Raw genomic sequence first — 18,181 nt, 5'->3', positions numbered from 1 at the left:
TGTTTTGTGTGCACTTGAGAATAATGAGTATTCTGCTGTTTTTGGATGGAGTATTCTATATATGTCTATTAAGTCCAACTGGTTTAGCTTTTCATTTATTTCCACTGTTTCCTTGTTGATTTTCTGTCTGGATGATCTGTCCAATGATGTGAATGGGGTGTTGAGATCCCCTACTGTTATTGTGTTATTTTTAATATCTTCTTTTAGGTTTGTTAATAGTTGCTTTATGAACTTTGGTGCTCCTGTGTTGGGTGCACAGATATTTATAAGCATTATTTCTTCTTGATGGTGTCCCTTTGATAATAATATACTGCCCCTCTTTGTCTCACTTTACCTGCCTTATCTTGAAGTCTACTTTGTTTGATATAAGTATTGCAACACCTGTTTTCTTTTGTTTGCCATTAGCTTGGAGTATCGTCTTTCACCCCTTCACTCTGAACCTGTGTTTGTCATTGGAGCTGAGATGTGTTTCCTGGAGGCAGCAAATTGTTGGATCTTGTTCTTTAATCCATCTTGCCACTCTGTGTCTTTTTATTGGAAAATTCAATCCCTTTACATCGAGGGTGGCTATTGATGTATGAGGGCTTAATGCTGTCATTATATCACTCATTTTCCAGTTTTCCTGCATTTCCTTTGTTTCTTGTCCTGTGTGTTTTGGTCTACCCATTGAATTATGTAGTTTTTTATGACATGTTTCTCTATTTTTTCCCTAGTTATGTTTCGTGTCTCTGTTCTGCTTTTTAGTTTAGTGGCTACCCTGGACTTTATATTCAGAATCTCATGTATAAGATAGTCCATTTTCTGATGGCCTCTTATTTCTTTAGTCTAAACTGATTCAGTCCCTTTCCTCCTCCCCTCCTAAGTTATTTTTTTCATATCTCATTCCAACTTGTGTTGTGAGTTTGTGGTTAAAGTGACAAGGTTGTCCTTATTTTTGGTGTAGGAAAAAGTGAGTTTTTATGTCAAACACACTTGAGTTCATATCCCAGATCTGCTACTCATTCACTACATAAACTTGGGTCAGTCACTTTAAACTCTCTCGACCTCAGGTTTATCATCTATAAAAGAAAGGAAATAATGCTGACCACCCAGGCTGTAAAGTACCTGACTATGGAGGGTACCCAGTAGATGAAGATTCCCTCTCTCCCTCCATTCCTCTCTTACAAACCCAGCAGATGTGTAGGGCATCAGGTCCAAGTGCAGCTTGTCAGTCAGCTGTGCTCTTCTGTCCTTGGAAGAGAGATACCAGAGTCAGGATCTTATGGTTAAGTCAAAGCCAAAGTCAGATGGAGAGTCCAGGTTCAGCATCTGAAGCATGAAGGCAAAGAAGATAGGTCAAGGTGTAAGTCAAGAGAATGAAAACCAGAGAAATAAGAACATAGCAAGCAGGTGTGGGAGACAGAATCTAGAGACATTCCTGCCACTAAAGAAGCAGGATCTGATGTCCCATAGGGTGAAGGAACTTTAATTTTGAAATATTAAGGGGGAACGATTAAGCAATAGATAATATTAAATAAAGCCTGGAGTCTGTGTGAAATCGACCTGATGTTAAATATAATTTTTAGGTGCATGATCTGTCCAATGTAAGCTTCCTGGGATAGTGCTAGTGGCCAAACACAAAAGCATCTAATACCGGTATCTAGAGCCTGGTGACCTTGAAGAAGTCTGCAAACAGCATGGAAAATAAGCAATTTACTTCATGAACATGTTAGTCCCTGATATTTGGTCGCAAAGAATAGAAACCCACATGAAGTAGTTGAAGTAAAAGGGAACATTATCAAAAAGATGCAACTGGCAATTTCATGGCCATCCAAGATCAGAACGGACTTGGATGGTCTCTTTGGGAGCCCACAAGGCCTGGACCTTGTCAGTTAGGAACGGGGCTGCTGCCTTGTCTCTCATTTCTGCTTCTCTCTGCTCCCCTGCTTCATTTTCTGTCTCTCTGGCCACACTGCCTTTTCTGCTTACTCATAATTTGTGAGCTCTTTCTTAATCTTATCTCTATGCAGCATTTCATTGCCATGATGATGACTCAGGCTCTGACTCCACAAGTCTTTTCAGTTCAAGTGTCCATGTCTTGCAGCTGTGACTTCCGAGTCTTTTGGTTAAATTCTAGAGGTTGAAAGCCTTCTTAGCTCAGCCCAGCCTAACTATTTTTCCCCTGAGGCCAATGTCCACTCCAGTCTAATACTGCTGTGGCTACAGGGTAGGTCAGGGTCACATAGCTTTGTGAACAACCAAACATTCTTCTATTCTCCTAAATTCATGATGTGCATAAACAAGGGTAAGTTCAAAACTTAAGTTATAGTTGCGTAGTTATGATGTGCCACCCACCGCCACACCCGACAATCACCAGGACTCTTACCATCACCACCATTGCTGCTACTCCCCACTACCACTCCCTCCATCATTACAACCACCCACACCACAATCACCACCATAACCACTGCTACCATCACCACCACCTCCATCCTCATCACTGCTGTTACCACCACCACCCCCCTCACCACCATCCCTACCACAACCATTTGCCGTGATCACCATCACCACTACCACCATTACTACCACTTCCTCCATCATTAAAACTATCCACACCGTCACCACCATGACACAACCACCACTGCCATTTCTGCCACATACCTCCATCACAACTGCTATCTCCACCATCATCACTATCACTACTGTCACTACCACTGCCTATAACAATCCAGGCTGGGAAACAAGGATTCTATTGTGGATAACCTACTCTTAGAGGGGAGAGGAGGTGGAAGTAGGATAGGTGCCTAAGAATTTTCCAACTACATCAATGCCAATAATTCTCCAAAGTTATCTAGTCCTGAAAACTTACAGTCGTCTTGTGCTCCCTATCTAATCAGTGACTAGCACTATAGAATCTTATTTCTAATTTGCCTACCTCTCTTCATACTTTTCCATTCCTGATGCCATCATCCCTCATTTCACAAATGGATGATTACTGCTGTTTCCTAACTGGCCTTCTGCCTCCATTTTATCTCCCTCCAAAGCATATTTCACAACCTGCCAAATGAATCTTTCTGAAATATTGATGTCATTGCTTTTCTACTCTGCTCAAAACTAGCCAAATTTTCCCATTTAGAACTAAAAGCTCTAGATCCATATTAATTTTCACATCTTATTTCCTCTGGTTTTCCCTCTGGAACTCTGGGCTCCTGCTAGGCTGACATACTCGTTATTCTTCAAACTGAACATGGTCATACCCATCTCCACACTACCCCTCAAACGTGTCCTCTACTTGGTCTGTCTTCTACAATCCTGTTTCTATAATAATTCTACATATTTAAGCCCCCAATTGGGCTTAAATCACTCATCTTCCATGGATTTTAAGGGATTCCTCTTACTTTAAGGGATTCAGCTTCAAGACGAAAGACTAAATCCCCATGTTAGACTCTCCATCTCCTGAGCGCTCAGGAAAATGATGGTAAAGAGAAAAAAGGCACAAACTTATAACAGTAAGTGACTAGAAGGCTACTCATCGACAGACAAGACATTCCAACAAATTTTGAGATGATAAAAAGTGAGTGCAGAGGTATCAGTGGCTTGAAGTAAGCAGGGGAAACGGCGGCCTTGAATAAGCTGCAGGAAACCAAAAGCAGCAGAACCACAGAACCTCCAGACTCAGAGTGAACACACGTGAGAGTGGAAATAAGAAGCAGGCTGAAGACCAGGAAAAGGGTGAAAGGACTGTAATCAAAATAATAAATACCTCTACCCTTGTACAAAGATCAGGCAGGCAGGCATTTATCCCCAGCCAAAAAACAAGGACATTTATCTTAAGAAAAAGAAAAAAGTTACAATACACTTGACGTGAACTAAGGCAGCTACCGAAGGTGTTAGTGCCTAAAATCAAAGCAGTGCTCACCTCGGCTCTTGGGGGCCTTCAGCATAATAGTTAGCTCCCCACCTGCTCACGTTAAGGAGATGCCTGCCCACACCCGGGTGCAGATAATTCCTGACACACCCTCCCAGGCCACACTCTTAAATAGCAACAAACTCTTAAGGCATCCAGACATTGTAGGAAAAACAGTAGTTTGAAAGACAAAGTCCAAGAGAAACTGAGCATGAACATAATTCAAGTTTAGTGACTTCTATAAAATTGAGGTAACATTGGTTTATAACATAATTTTCAGGTGTACATCATTATATTTCAGTTTCTATGTAGACTACATCACATGCACCACCCAAAGTCTAATTACCATCCATCACCATACACATTTGCCCTTTTCAGTGATTTAAAAAAAAAATGGAATAGTAGGCTCAGTGAGATTTGAGGAGCTATTTAATCCACAAATCAAGAATAGGAAACTATGCAAAGGAATGATCAGGGTACAAGAAAGTAGTTTCGGAAATTAAAAATATGTTTGGTGAAATAAAAATTCAACAGAAGTGTTGAGGGAAAAGTCTAGAAAACCTCTCAGAGCATAAAAGTAAAATAGCAAAGTGATGAAAAATATGAGCAATAAAGAGAAGAGACATAGAACTTTAAACCAGGAGGTCCAACATCCAACTAAGAGAAGTACAAAATGGAAAACAACAAACAAATGCAGAGGAAACAATTGTCAAAGACAAAAACCAAAGAAATTTTCCGGAGTTAAACATAGAAGTGAATTTCAAATTGAAAAGTTCTACAAAATACAAAATGGAATGAATGAGAAGAAATTCACACCTAACATATCATTGTCAAAAATAATTATTTTCATTTACAAAGCCAGATGACCATATGACTGTTGAAAAAAATATATAGACACACATACGATACATATATATATAACATTTACTATTTATAGTCATATATATGTTTAATAAAAATATATATAGTACACGCCTTTAATAAAAATAAAACAAAGTTGATGAGAAAAGAAATGGAGGTTTAATATAATCTAATTCTACTATAAATTATGCCTACAAATAACTCCACATGGGCTGTTCTAATATCTAGTAGAGTAACTCTTCCGGCTTTGTTCTTCTTCAAGATTGTTTTGGCCATCTTTAGTTCTTTGCATTTCTTTATAAATTTTAGAATTAGCGTACAACTTCCACAAAGAAAAAATAAAAACACTGGGGTTTTGCTTGGGATTCCATTGAATCTGTAGATCATTTGGGTAGGAAAAGAACTCACATCTCCTAACAATATTTAGTTTTCCAATCCATGAACATAGTACAGTTCCATTATTTAGGTCTTCCCTAATTTCCTTCAATAATGTTTTATAGTTTTCTGGGTAATAGCCCTGAACGTTTTACATTAGATGTACTTCTCAGTATTTGATGTTATTTTTATTCTATTGTAAATGATATATTTTTAAAATTTCATTTTCTAACAATCTATACTATTAATTTTTGTAATATTTTGTAAGATTGACATTGTATGCACTGTCACTTTACTAAACTCATTGATTAATTTAAATCCATAGATTCTTTTGCATTTTCTATAGTACACAGCAGTGTAGCATCTGCTAATAATGGCTGTTTTAAATCACTTCAAATTTATTTCTTTTTCTTGCTTATTACACTGGCTTGAACCCCTAGAACAATGTTGGATAGAGGTGAGAATAGCAGTGTTTTGTTTCCTTTCCAATCTCAAAGGAAAAAATTCCAACATTGCACCATTAGGTATGATTTTGCTGCAATTTTTTGTAGATACCATTTACCAGATTAAGGAAGTTTCTTTCTATTCCTGCTAAGAGGTTTTATGTTTACGTAAACATGTTGTTGTTTATCATGAAAGGGTAGTGAAATTGTAAAATGCCTTTTTTTATCTGTACTTGTTGAAATAATGATATGGTTTTCCTCTTTTATTCTATTAATTGATTTTGAAATGATGAATTAATCCCGCATTCCTGGAACAAATCTAATTTGGTTGGAATGTATTACCCTTCTATTTATTGCTGGATTCAGTTTGCTAGTATTTAGTTAGCATCTATTTCTAATTTTTGCATCTATTTTCCAGAATGAGATTGACCTATAATTTTCCTTTCTGTACGATTTTTGTCCAATTTTGGTATCGAGGTCATGCTAGCCTCATAAAATGACTTGGGAATTGTAGCCTCTTTTTTCTTTGCCAAAAATGTTTGGGTTGATTTGTCTTATTTCTTCCTTAAATGTGTGGTAGAATTTTTCAATTTTATTTGTGGAATATTTTAAATTACGGATTCAATTTCTTTAATAGTTAATCAGATCACTCAGCAACTATGCTTGGAGTATTTCAGCTATCTTCAAAATTTTTTTTAAAAGATTTTATTTTTCCGGGGCCGGCCCGGTGGCGCAGCGGTTAAGTTCGCACGTTCCGCTTCTCGGCGGCCTGGGGTTCTCTGGTTCGGATCCCGGATGCGGACATGGCACTGCTTGGCAGCCATGCTGTGGTAGGCGTCCCACGTATAAACTAGAGGAAGATGGGCACGGATGTTAGCTCAGAGCCAGGCTTCCTCAGCAAAAAAAAAAAAGAGGAGGACTGGCAGTAGTTAGCTGAGGGCTAATCTTCCTCAAAAAAAAAAAAAAAAAAAGATTTTATTTTTCCTTTTTCTCTCCAAAGCCCCCCAGTACCTAGTTGTATATTTTAGTTGTGAGTCCTTTCAGTTGTGGTATGTGGGACACCACCTTGGCGTGAACTGACGAGTGGTGCCGTGTCCGTGCCCAGGATCCGAACAGGCGAAACCCTGGGCCAACTGAGCAGAGGGTGTGAACTTAACCACTAGGCCATGGGGCCGGCCTCCCAAATTTTCAATCTTGTTTTTAGTTTCCTTTAACTTATTAGCTTATTTATCTTAGATATAAATTCTATATCTGATAATTCTATTATCTGGATATCCTGTGGATTTGTTTCTATTATTGCAATTTCTCTTAGTTTTCACTTGTATTGTTCAGATATGCCTGGCTGTTTCTTATTGCCTGCTGCATATTATATATGAAAAACTGTAGAGACGATTTAATGTCTAAAATGATGCTATCATCCTCCAGAAAGGATTTTTTGTTTGCTTTTTGTACACAGCTGTGCTAGGTCAATCCCCATCCCAGCATTTTCATCCAATCGGGGCCTGAGGTTGTTTGAACCTGGGCTTCAGTGGGCAGCCCTCTGTTTGCCTTGCTCCTATGTATTCTCAAGGTCTCATCTTAAAGCCTTTCTGGCAGACGCTAAACTCCACTTACGTCCCCATAGCCCCATGACTCTGTTTAAAGTTCTACTAAGCTTGACAGCTTTTAGCTACCTCTTCTGAATCTGCAAAATCCTGCTACGGACTGGTCACCTGTCTGAGTTTCCTTCTTCCAGCGTCTAGCTCTGTAATTCTTCATTGAAGCCTTCAAACTACAATCATGCATCGTTTAATGATGGGGACACATTCTGAGAAATGTGTCATTAGGTGATTTCGTTGCTGTGCAATCATGGCGTGTAGTTACACAACTTAAATTCTATAGCCTGCTACACACCTAGGCTATATGGTCTTAATCTTATGGGACCACCGTTGTATATGTGATGTGTCATTGACCAAAGCGTCATTATGCAGTACATGACTGTATTTTTAACATCATTTTGCCCAATTTTCCTAGTTGTTCTCAGAGGCAGTGTTGTTCTGAATCTAGCTGCCATTATTGCAAGTAGAGAGCCTCCGCATCGTCTGATTTTTAAACTCTACACGTGCACTATTTTGATTTAAATCAGTAACAAACAAAATGGGGAATAGATTTACAGAATGAGAATCCCTCTGGATAAAAAGGCCTAGAAATTTACCTTTTTAAAACAAACATCCTAAGCGATCTTTGTATACAGTAAAATTTCAGAATCACTACCTTAAACCATCATTATCCACCAATAGCTAAACACTGTGTTTGTTTATCAGATATAATCATCTGAGCTGAGAGTTCCAAAACTGGCTCAGGTCACAAGAGAGTTAGTTTGGGGGTAGTGATGAGGTGTGTGGACTCTCCTCAGAAAAAATGAGGATTGGGGTGTGGGTGAGGGGTCACAATGAAAAGTTCTAGTCATGAGGAAAGACCTGAGTGTCTAGAAGTGTGTGGAAGTGTAGATGTGTGTAAAGAGATGCAAACAGCTGCGTTTGTGTGGAAATGCCCCAAAAGATCCGAGTCATGTAAGCAGGTCCTGTTCCTAGGGACGTGAAATCTGCTTCCTGCTACACTTCCTACAAAAGTCTGCAGGGCGGTAGTTTGCGCAGCAATCTACACTGAACAGACAGATCAGTCCTCTCCAGTGAGCCGTAATCCCATCCATGTATATTTATTTAGTGGCTCCAATAAAATGTCCATGACAGTTGAAGATAAAATAGGTCCCCGTTAGTGACAGTAACTCATACCTCATGGTTGAGACGCTGTAGTGATGATGTCTGGTAGAGAGTGGGAACCACCCCAAAACAAGACAAAACAGCAAGCCGAAACCCAAAATAAGTGTTGGATACCTTAATGAACAGAATAGAGGGGATTTTTTGTTGACAGCCCCCAGAGCAAAGCTCACGGTTGCTGAGATGGAAACGACTATTTATTCACTGCTTCCTGGGCTATGTGTCATATTTGGAGCCAGCCCATCAGTTCCCCTGCTCTTTAAAGAAATCAAAATCCATAAACAAAGAGTTCTGCTTTCTCTTGCATGTTTGTTTTTCCTATGACCGTGTTTGAGACTGGCTGGGAGAGGCAGGACATCGCTGGACTGTAGCTCACAAGCACAGCATTGCTCTGACTTGGCTTAGTCCTTACTGCTTGAGATCGGGGAGAAGAGGGAAGAGTTGCTTTGATGTTGCCTTGAGCAAGAATTGAGTGCAGTCACATTTGGCTTTCCTTTTTCTTTTCTTTCTTTCTTTTTTTTTTCTACCAGAATTACACAGGGAAGAGGTATAAGGATAAGGTAAATAACTATCCTAAAAAATACAATTGCATTTTTTAGCTGGTAGTTTTCATCCATTTGCAAGTTGCATTCTCATGCCCAGTGACTGAGAGAGAAGGAACTTGCTCCGTCTGCCACACAGCAGCTGGCCTGTTCCAGCAACTTACTTGAGAACCCATGGACTTGCGGAGGCCTCATGGGATGTCTGAGGGTAACGGACACAATATCCTAACTGATTTCACTAATGCTCTATGGTGCACAATCCTGGACTAAGTGTTGGAATGCCTGGGCTGCAGCTCGAGCAAGTCCCTTTACTTCTCTTCCTTAATTAGCTAATATTCCTATTTTGCCCACCTACACAGAATTGTGAGGGTAAATAGTATTACTATACTAAAGCAGCATCTTAAGCTCTATCTAAAGCCTGACTGAGAAGAACAGAATTTATGGAGTACTGCATGAAGAATATGCACCCTATTTATTCTTCCGGATCGTCTTTAATTAATCCTTGAATTAAGCCATCTCATTAAAGAAAGCATCAGAGCATTACTATAAAACTCCTTTGCCCCACCTAACCCCTACAGAACTCTTCTTGCTGAAGTATGCTTTGGTGTGCAATGATACCACTGGTGAAGGCCATAATGAGGAGAGAGTATCAAAAATGGCATATAAAGTGTGGTTCGGTCTCTTCTCCAAGGATGATGTTCATTAAGTAACACCACATTCTATTTGTGTGGTGTTCAGAAGAAATTTTTTCTGGCTTTAGTATCAGGAATAGCTTATACTAAATTGTATTATTCTCCTGTTACAAACATTGAATTGAGTAACTGATCTGGTTTCCATTTTGATGTTGGTTACTAGAAAGCTTGGGGCTGAATCTGAGGCAGCACAAGATAGAGGATAAAAGCAGGGATTTCTAGGGGCCCGCCCGGTGGTGCAGCGGTTAAGTGCACAAGTTCTGCTTCGGTGGCCTGGGGTTCACTGGTTCAGATGGGTGTGGACATGGCACCGCTTGGCACGCCATGCTATGGCAGGCATCCCACATATAAAGTAGGGGAAGATGGGCACGGATGTTAGCTCAGGGCCAATCTTTCTCAGCAAAAAGAGGAGGATTGGCAGCAGATATTAACTCAGGGCTAATCTTCTTCAAAATTAATTAATTAATTAATTAAATAAAAGTAGGGATTTCTGGAGCTAGACAGCTGAATGAGAATTGCGGCTCCACTACTTACCAGCTCTGTGATTTGGGGCCGGTTACCTAACCTGTCTGCACTCTTCCATCAGCCATAAATGGAAATGATTATGCAATCAACCTCATAGGGTTGTTATAAAGATTAAATGGCTTAGTTTTCATAAAGAGCTTAGAACAGTGACTGGTACATACTAGAGTTTGTTAATAAAATAAATTCTTCAATTTGCCTTTTTGTGTTAACCTCACTTGTAGCTCCATTGTATGTCATTAACTTTGTTTTATCCTTTTCCTTTTTCACTCCATTTCATCATTTCAATGGCTAACATGCCATTACAGATACTCAGTGATTTTTAAAAATAATTTCTCTCTTGTTGGAGCTTTAAGTTGTTAGTAATGCTTTCCTATTATATGTTTCATTGCAAATGGCATTTTTGTGCATAATACCTTTATATTTCTGGTAATTTCCTTGGAATAGAATGCTCAGGGACTCCATGGCCGAGTGGTTAAGTTCACACGCTCTGCTTCAGCGGCCCAGGGTTTTGCTGGTTCACATCCTGGGTGCAGACCTAGCACCACTCGTCAAGCCATGCTGAGGCAGCGTCCCACGTAGCAGGCCTGGAAGGACTTACAGCTAAAATATACAACTATGTACTGGGAGGCTTTGGGGAGAAGAAAGAAAATAAAAAGGAAGATTGGCAACAGATGTTAGCTCAGGTGCCAATCTTAAAAAAAAAAAAAGAATGCTCAGAATCAGGATTACTGTATCAAAGGGTATGAATACATTAAAGGCTTTTGATTAATATTGCCAAAACGATTTCCAAAAAAAGTTGTATCCACTTTTTATTCTTCTATCAGCAATAAATAAAAGTGCTGACAGTGCTCTTTCATGGATGGAAATGATACCCATTCTGTAATGCATGTGGTGAAGTGTTTCACAGATTTGTAATAAAGATGTTTGTATCAAGCTACTTAAAAACAAATAAATAAAATAAAAGTGCTGATTTCATCACAGTCCCATCAACATCGAGAATTATCTTTAAAAAAATAATATAAAATCAGAAGCTGTTTTAAAATGAGACTTTCTTCTTGTATGGTCAGTGTTGGTCCTCGACTTTGGAGATTCCAAGGACCTAAGGATTTCAGAACTTTTTTGCTCACCTAAGAAGATACCTGTAATGCAAGAATACTTCCAAAGAGCTGGAAACTCAAACACAGTGTTATCAACTGTCTGTTTATATAACTTTCGTATGCTGCTCTTTTCTGATAACATTAGCATATTAGCATTTTTCCAGATTATTATAAGCATTTTGAAAAACAAATCATTGGCACAAATGGTATAATATCCCACCAGGTGAATATATCATATTTTGCTTAGTCATTCTCATGCTGTTAGTCATTAAAGTTTTTCCAATTTTTTGATATTATAAATAATACTGCAATAGACATCTTTGTGCATAACGCTCTTCCACAATCTAGATACTTTTCTTAGACTAGATTGCCAAAGTGGAATTACCGGGACAAAGCATGAATATTTTCAGTTCTTGATACATTGTCAAATTGCGTGAAGATCATTTGAAAAGCATGTTCATAAACATAAAGTAATGTGGTTTGGGGGACAGGAAGGATGTGTTTCATTTCCCCAAGAGGAAAACCTTCCTGCAGAGGCAACTTTACAGTGAAGTGCAGGGCCCCCCATTTGCACAGGCTCCTTCCTGGGCCTTGGACAGTCACCAGCAACGTGCTCACAGGGTCATATGCTGTTTGATTTTTAAGTTGCTAAAGTAGGACATTTTAACCCACTTTGCAAGACTGCTGTCTCTTTCCACTTTGTCTTCTACTTCATCACACCTCTCATCAGTTTGGTGGTTTTGAAATGTCATGGGCATTTTTTGCGGTACGCCTCAGAGGAAATTGAGTACCTAATTTTGTTTTTATAACATTATACAATTTTTCTTAAAAAGAGCTCCTAAAAATTCTACAAGCTTTCAAGTCTTACAAAACCTGTATCTGCCCCTGAATTTCTACTTAAGATACACAAGTTGAAAAATGCCAGTATCCATATACTAAACCCTATGAAGTTCAGATTCCCAGCCAAATAGAGTTGGTTTTGAGAAAAGCCAAGAGCTGTGCTCTGGGCCAGCTCTTGGATGTAAGAGCAGGATAAAAGCCCTTAAAACTCTATTTGTTGAAAGCTGGCTTTCCTGGACAGATGGAAAAGAAGTCTGCCAGAGGTTGGGGCTTTGAGAGAAAGACAAAGTCTCCATCAGGATCCTTGCTCTGGATTCCAGGAACAGGATCTGAGTTCCTTTTGTCTGGGTGTCTGTGCTCAGAGCCCTCGGCACCATTCCAATGATCAGCCAGAAGGCAGGGCTCACCACAGCACCATGCCAGGGCCAGGGTTCAGTGGTACTAAGGGTGCCAAACAGAGATCAGAGAACTGCCCTAGAAGTGGCTGGGATGCTCAAGACTCAAGATATGGTCCACTGGCACCCTCCAACTCCATCCTTTAGGCCTTGAACAGGGAAAGGAATTGGAAAAGAGAAAAAAAAATTATATTCTCACACACAACTCTATCCTCCATCCAAAGTCTTTTGTTTTCTCTTTGCTCTAATAGGAAAGTAGGTATAGGGACAAAGACTTAATTCTTAATGTTCCCTCCTATCACTTTGATTTGGGATTCTGAACTGATGGAGCAGGTCTCTCTCCTTCACAGAGCTCCATCTGTGCTATTGGAAAGAAGGGCCATAAAAGAGAGAAGATAGGATCTGAGTCTGAGAGGGAGGAGTAGTGAGGGGAGAAAGAGGAGGCTGAGGGCACAGGAAAGAGGTCACTGTCTTCACAGAGTGTAGTGAGAAAGCCACGCCTTCTAATTCTTGAATCTTGATTCATAAATTAAAGCAAAAAGAGACTTCAACTCTTTTAAGTCAAAACTTTGCTTATACAGTAATAGTTAATATATAAACAAGCTAAAGCTTTCCAGGGGCTGATTTCAAAACCCCATGGGAGACCAGTCTCCCTTGTCTCCTGCAGCCAGCTCAGCCCGTGACCCCAAGAGCTGGACTATAACACTCCAATGCCACGTCTAAGGGAGACTTTAACCCCAGACTTGAAGAGCGCTAAATCTCTCCCAGACCTTGGAATGTAGTTACCATTAAGGTTGAAAAATGAGGGCGATGAACAGTGGTGGCAGGTTTTTTCAAGTTTATGTAAACACTGGCTACGGGGAGACGGCTGGAACATTGGAATCAAAGCATCCTTGTCACATCAGTGCTTTAAATCTCCAAGCAACTCCTTGAAGATCATCTGGCCTCTGTGAACACAGCAGCTGATAACAGGCCCCTCTAAGCTCACTTCTTATCTGCTCGTACAAGCACAGACTGCCCTAAAGTGGCATCCTGGAGAACTCAGCCGCCCAATGGTGTCTGGGAAGTGCTTTTGAGCCACTAGACAGGGACAGGCTTCTGGGGAAGTCCCTGCAGGTGTACCAGGCTCAGGAAGGACTCCAGACTATGGAGTTCTCCCAGGGCAAATCACACTTCAATTTGCTCCTGGGCCACATTTATTATATCTGGTGAAATGAACTCCCAGGACTAACATCAAGAAGTAAGAGAGCTGCAGGCTGCCTGTGGAGAGTGAGGAGAAAGAGGAGGATTGGATCTGTGTCCTTTGTCTTCAAGATCATGAATTGCTGCCTTGAATAAAAGCAAAAACTGGACCAAGAGGTCTTCCCCAGGTCTTGCCCACCAGGGAATTCTCTGAAGTGCTTTGACTTTGGGGTAGTAAGTATTGACCAGAGCCCAGCATTTCCTGTGGGCCTTACTTGGTAGCTAAGCCCTTTGGCACTGCTCTTGAGTACAATGTTAAATCATGAAGAAAAACACCAAAGAGGAGGAGGAGTTCCTTATCCTTAAATCAGCAAGCAACTAAGGACCAGTATCCATGTAGATAGTTCAAGTGAGTGATTTCAGCCAGCTAATCCAATTTTCCCTCAAATGGAAGCCATTTCAGACAAAACAACCAATGTAAATTGCCTAGTACAGTGCCAAGAATGTCATATTCCGTCAATAAATGTTGGTTCTCATTTAACACCTGTCCTGCATTTCTTTAGCATGGATGACTCTTGAATCACCTACGCTCAAGGGAAGACATGACATATAGAGAAGTTGGGTCAAGAGGCAGTGTTTTACTCCAGCTATCAAGATAGGTATTGTTAGATCAGTTACTAAAATTAACCTTAGGAAAATTTCTAAAAATGAGAAAAAGTAAAAATCAGAAGCAATTAGTTTACAATGGTGTGTTGTCTATTATTCATAATGAAAAAATGTGAAAAGTTTCTGATGACACTAGAAAAGCAGAATATGGATGACATTAGGTTTGTTTGTGAATCTGAGATTAGGACTTGATAGATTCCATTTTTGCACCGTGATATTCATCTTTGACTTGGAGATATTAAATCGGCAGTCATGTGAGGAGTCTTCCTTGGGCCATCTTCTTACTTCTTTAAGAATTACACCAAAACCATACTAATCAAGTGGACTGCAAACACCCTTAAGCAAAGCAACCATTCTAACTCAACCCACTAAATTAATCAAAAAGCAATGATCATAAACATAATTTTGAACTGACTTGTCTAGTCAAAGCAGGCAACCATTGATTTATTTATTCATCTTCTGATTTATTCATTTAATGTTTTAGGAATTGTTTCAGCTCTTGGACACAAAGATAAATAAGACGCAGTCTCTAACCCACTATCCCTCACAACCTCTCACACAAACACACACATACAAACACACATAGGATCCTATAGTCAAAAGGCGAGACATTCATATAAGGGAAGAATGACAACACTAATCAGATCAATAGCTTTTCAGAGATTTGCCCAAAGTTCTCCAAGATGACGGGAGAAAGGATTGTCAACCCATTCAATCAGGAAGGCTTTACAGAAGAGGTGACCTTTCTGCTGGTCCTTAAAGCAGTCAATCTTTAAGCAGTGTCTAAACACCCAGCCGATTAGCCAACCAAGCAGGCAAAGGCCTGATGTCCAGAGGGAAGCTCACCTCTTAGTGTCATGAGATTATGACAACAAAAAGAAGGAAGGAAAATGAGAGGAAGGGAAATAAAAGACAAAGTCTTATCATTTTTTCCACTTCTTTGGAGATTCACCAAAAAGGAAAGAAGAATCTATTGATGGATAGAGGAATGGATACATATGAGATAAAGCAATTTTCAAAAGAATTGCTATACAATTCTGTCAACTTTTCCGTATGTTAAAATTTCTTGTAATATAATGCTAGGAAAAGGTCATCTTGCATACAGTTTTCCTGGATGATATGTGCAGTTTTAGATTTTATTTATCTTTCCTAAGTTGTCCATTATATTAAGTAGTGCATCAAAAAATATTTTTAAAGGGCTTTATTCTAGTCGTTTCTCCTGAAGTCCCCTAGAGAATGGATTAGGACCTATTTAGGAACACCAGGGGTAATTGATCCCTAGGGATGCATGGACCCTAGGATAAGAATTCCTGCTTTAGAGATTTCACTTAGAAACTGAAAGATAATTTAAACTAGAATCTACATACTGGTGACAGATTCTACTTGATTAGTCTGTAGAACCTTAACTCTGGATAAAAAATAGGTGAAGACTTCCATTTCAATATGGCAGGCTAAGCACACACATTTACCTCCTCTCTCTACCAAAAATCTATTTAAAATCAAAGTATATAATAAAAAAATAAATTTATAACACCCTGGGAAACAGGAGAGGGTACCCCCAGTAGACCATATATTTGGGGGAATTTATAGAAACTAGAAAACTAATGAGATCAGATTGATAGAGAAACTAGAGTAAAACAAACTACAACACAAAACAGAAGGGGAAAAAAGTTGCTGCAGAGAAAAGAGCTGTTCTTCCCAAGAGTCCTAGAATCTTCAAACTCAGAGAACACAAACAAGAACCGGAGGAGACTCTGGCCATGGGGCAGTCCTCAGGACAACTGAGTAAGGGAGTGCCAGCTGAACAAGTGGGTCTTTTGTCCCCAGCCACGCCTGCGTATGGATGGGGAGGCTAGCCATGGTGTTTGCCTCTAGGACAAAGCCTTGAGGACACTTCCCATGATAACCAGTCTCCCTTTGGAGGCTGGGGAGAGAAAGTGTCCTAAAGTTTTTTGAGTTTGGATACATACAAAAAAAGGAAATCCACATCAACCTCAATGACAGATCATTCCAATCTTTCATTTATAAATATAAAGGAGCAATTAAAGATCACCCGATATGCAAGAAAAACCAACAGCAACAAAGAAAGAGCCAGGCAGAACAATTGATATCAAAGAAAAAAAAAGATACAAAAAAGTGGGAGAGAAATTTAAAAATTCTAATTAGCTTCTTCCAAAACTTTCAGGAGGGTGTTTCATTCAGGAAACAAGAACAAGGTGCTATTTTTAAAGAAGCCAAAGAATAAGAAGCAGTTGCTCAAAAGAAATGTTAAAAATTGAAGTAATTAAAATGGACCACCCAATACCAAATGAGAAATCTGGAATATAAAGCGCAGAAATTTCCCATAAAATAGAACAAAAAACAAAGAAATGAAAGACCTAGTGGATAAATTTTAGAAGACCCAGTATCTCTTAAAAGAAAAGGAAGAAAGAGAAAACAGGCTGGAGGATGGGGAAACAATAAAAGAAATCATAGAGGATAATTTTATTGAGGTGAACAAAGACCTGGGACTTCACCATTGACCACTGAGCAAAAATAATGAATAAAGATGTATATCCTAGAAAATTTCTTAACTCATTCTGAAAACAAAGGAATGAGCTATTTATAAAGGAACTATCATTTGGTCAACACCCAATTTTATTTTTGCAACACAAAATGCCAGAAGACAATGACATTATCACTTTCTGTTTAAGGTAAAACAAATGTATCTTCAATTTTCAAAAAAGTTATTCAAGGAAATTCTTCAGCAAAACAAAAAGGAAAAAGAAAAAAGATGAAGGCTTGAAATAAAAGGCTTGGTGATAAGCAAAGATAATAGCAAAACAAATAATTAAGGCTAAAGGATTATAATATGGTTGTGACTTGGATGCAATTGATAGGAAATACTGAAGCAAAATGTGAAACAAAAAGCAAACAGTTCTGAACAAAAGTTAGATAGGATTTCAACTAAAAAATTGTGGTGGCAGAGAGGGAAAGTAAAATAAATTTATATTATTCCATAGGTATAGTATAATCATATTTATATAGAAAACCATATGTGTACTTATTTATGAATCAATAAATCTGAAAGTGTAGTAATTGTTAATAATTTTTCCACAGGGATGAATGGATTTTTATCATTTAGACTTCCATTCTAATGGAATTTTTATAACAAGTTTGGTTGCTTTTATAATTTAAAAAAGTACTAAATACATTTCCAAAGATGTTCATAAAAATTTAAGAACAGTCACTAGAATAATAAAATAGTACTCACCAAAAGAGATATACAGATGACAAGCATATTAAAAGATGCACCATATCATATGTCATTAGGGAATGCAAATTAAAACAATAATGAGATACCAGTATGCATCTTTTAGAATGGCCGAAACCCAAAACACTGACAACACCAAATGCTGGTGAGGACGTGGAACATCAGGAATTCTCATTCATTGCTTATAGGAATGCAAAATGGTATAACCGTTTTGAAAGATAGTTTGGCAGTTTCTTACAAAACTAAACATACTCCTCCCATATGATCCAGCAGTCATGTTCCTTGGTATTTACCAAAATGAGATGAAAACATATGTCCACACAAAAACTTGCACATGGATATTTATAGCAGTTTTATTCATAATTGACAAAACTTGGCAGCAATCAAATTGTCCTTCAGTAAGTGAGTGGATAAATAAATTGTGGCAGATCCGGACAATGGAATATTATTCAGCATTAAAAATAAATGAGCTATTGAGTCATGAAAAGACATAGAGGAAACTTAAATGCATATTACCAAGTGAAAGAAGCCAATCTGAAGGCTAGATACTGTATGATTCCAACTATACGACGTTCTGGAAAAGGCAAAACTATGGAGACAGTAAAAAGATAAGTGGTTGCCAGGGGTTAGGAGGGAAGAATAAAACAAACTTGAAATTATAAACT

At 38.8% G+C, this 18,181-nt stretch overlaps 1 protein-coding gene across 2 annotated transcripts in view; it reads right to left on the bottom strand.

The window, feature by feature from the left end:
• Nucleotides 1-201: 201 nt before the first annotated feature.
• The window catches only part of LOC139082872 (uncharacterized), a 59,793-nt gene continuing 41,813 nt past the window's right edge, over nt 202-18,181 (bottom strand). For both annotated transcript variants that reach the window (XR_011539209.1, XR_011539208.1), the window contains exon 3: nt 202-1,308. The gene's annotated coding sequence lies outside the window, so the exon portion shown is untranslated. The remainder of the gene's footprint in view (nt 1,309-18,181) is intronic.

The sequence above is a fragment of the Equus przewalskii genome, chromosome 4 (genome assembly GCF_037783145.1).
Source record: "Equus przewalskii isolate Varuska chromosome 4, EquPr2, whole genome shotgun sequence".
Classification (NCBI taxonomy): Eukaryota; Metazoa; Chordata; class Mammalia; order Perissodactyla; family Equidae; genus Equus; species Equus przewalskii.
The sequence above is the reverse complement of the archived record's forward strand: the minus strand, read 5'-3'. Positions and strand labels throughout refer to the sequence as shown.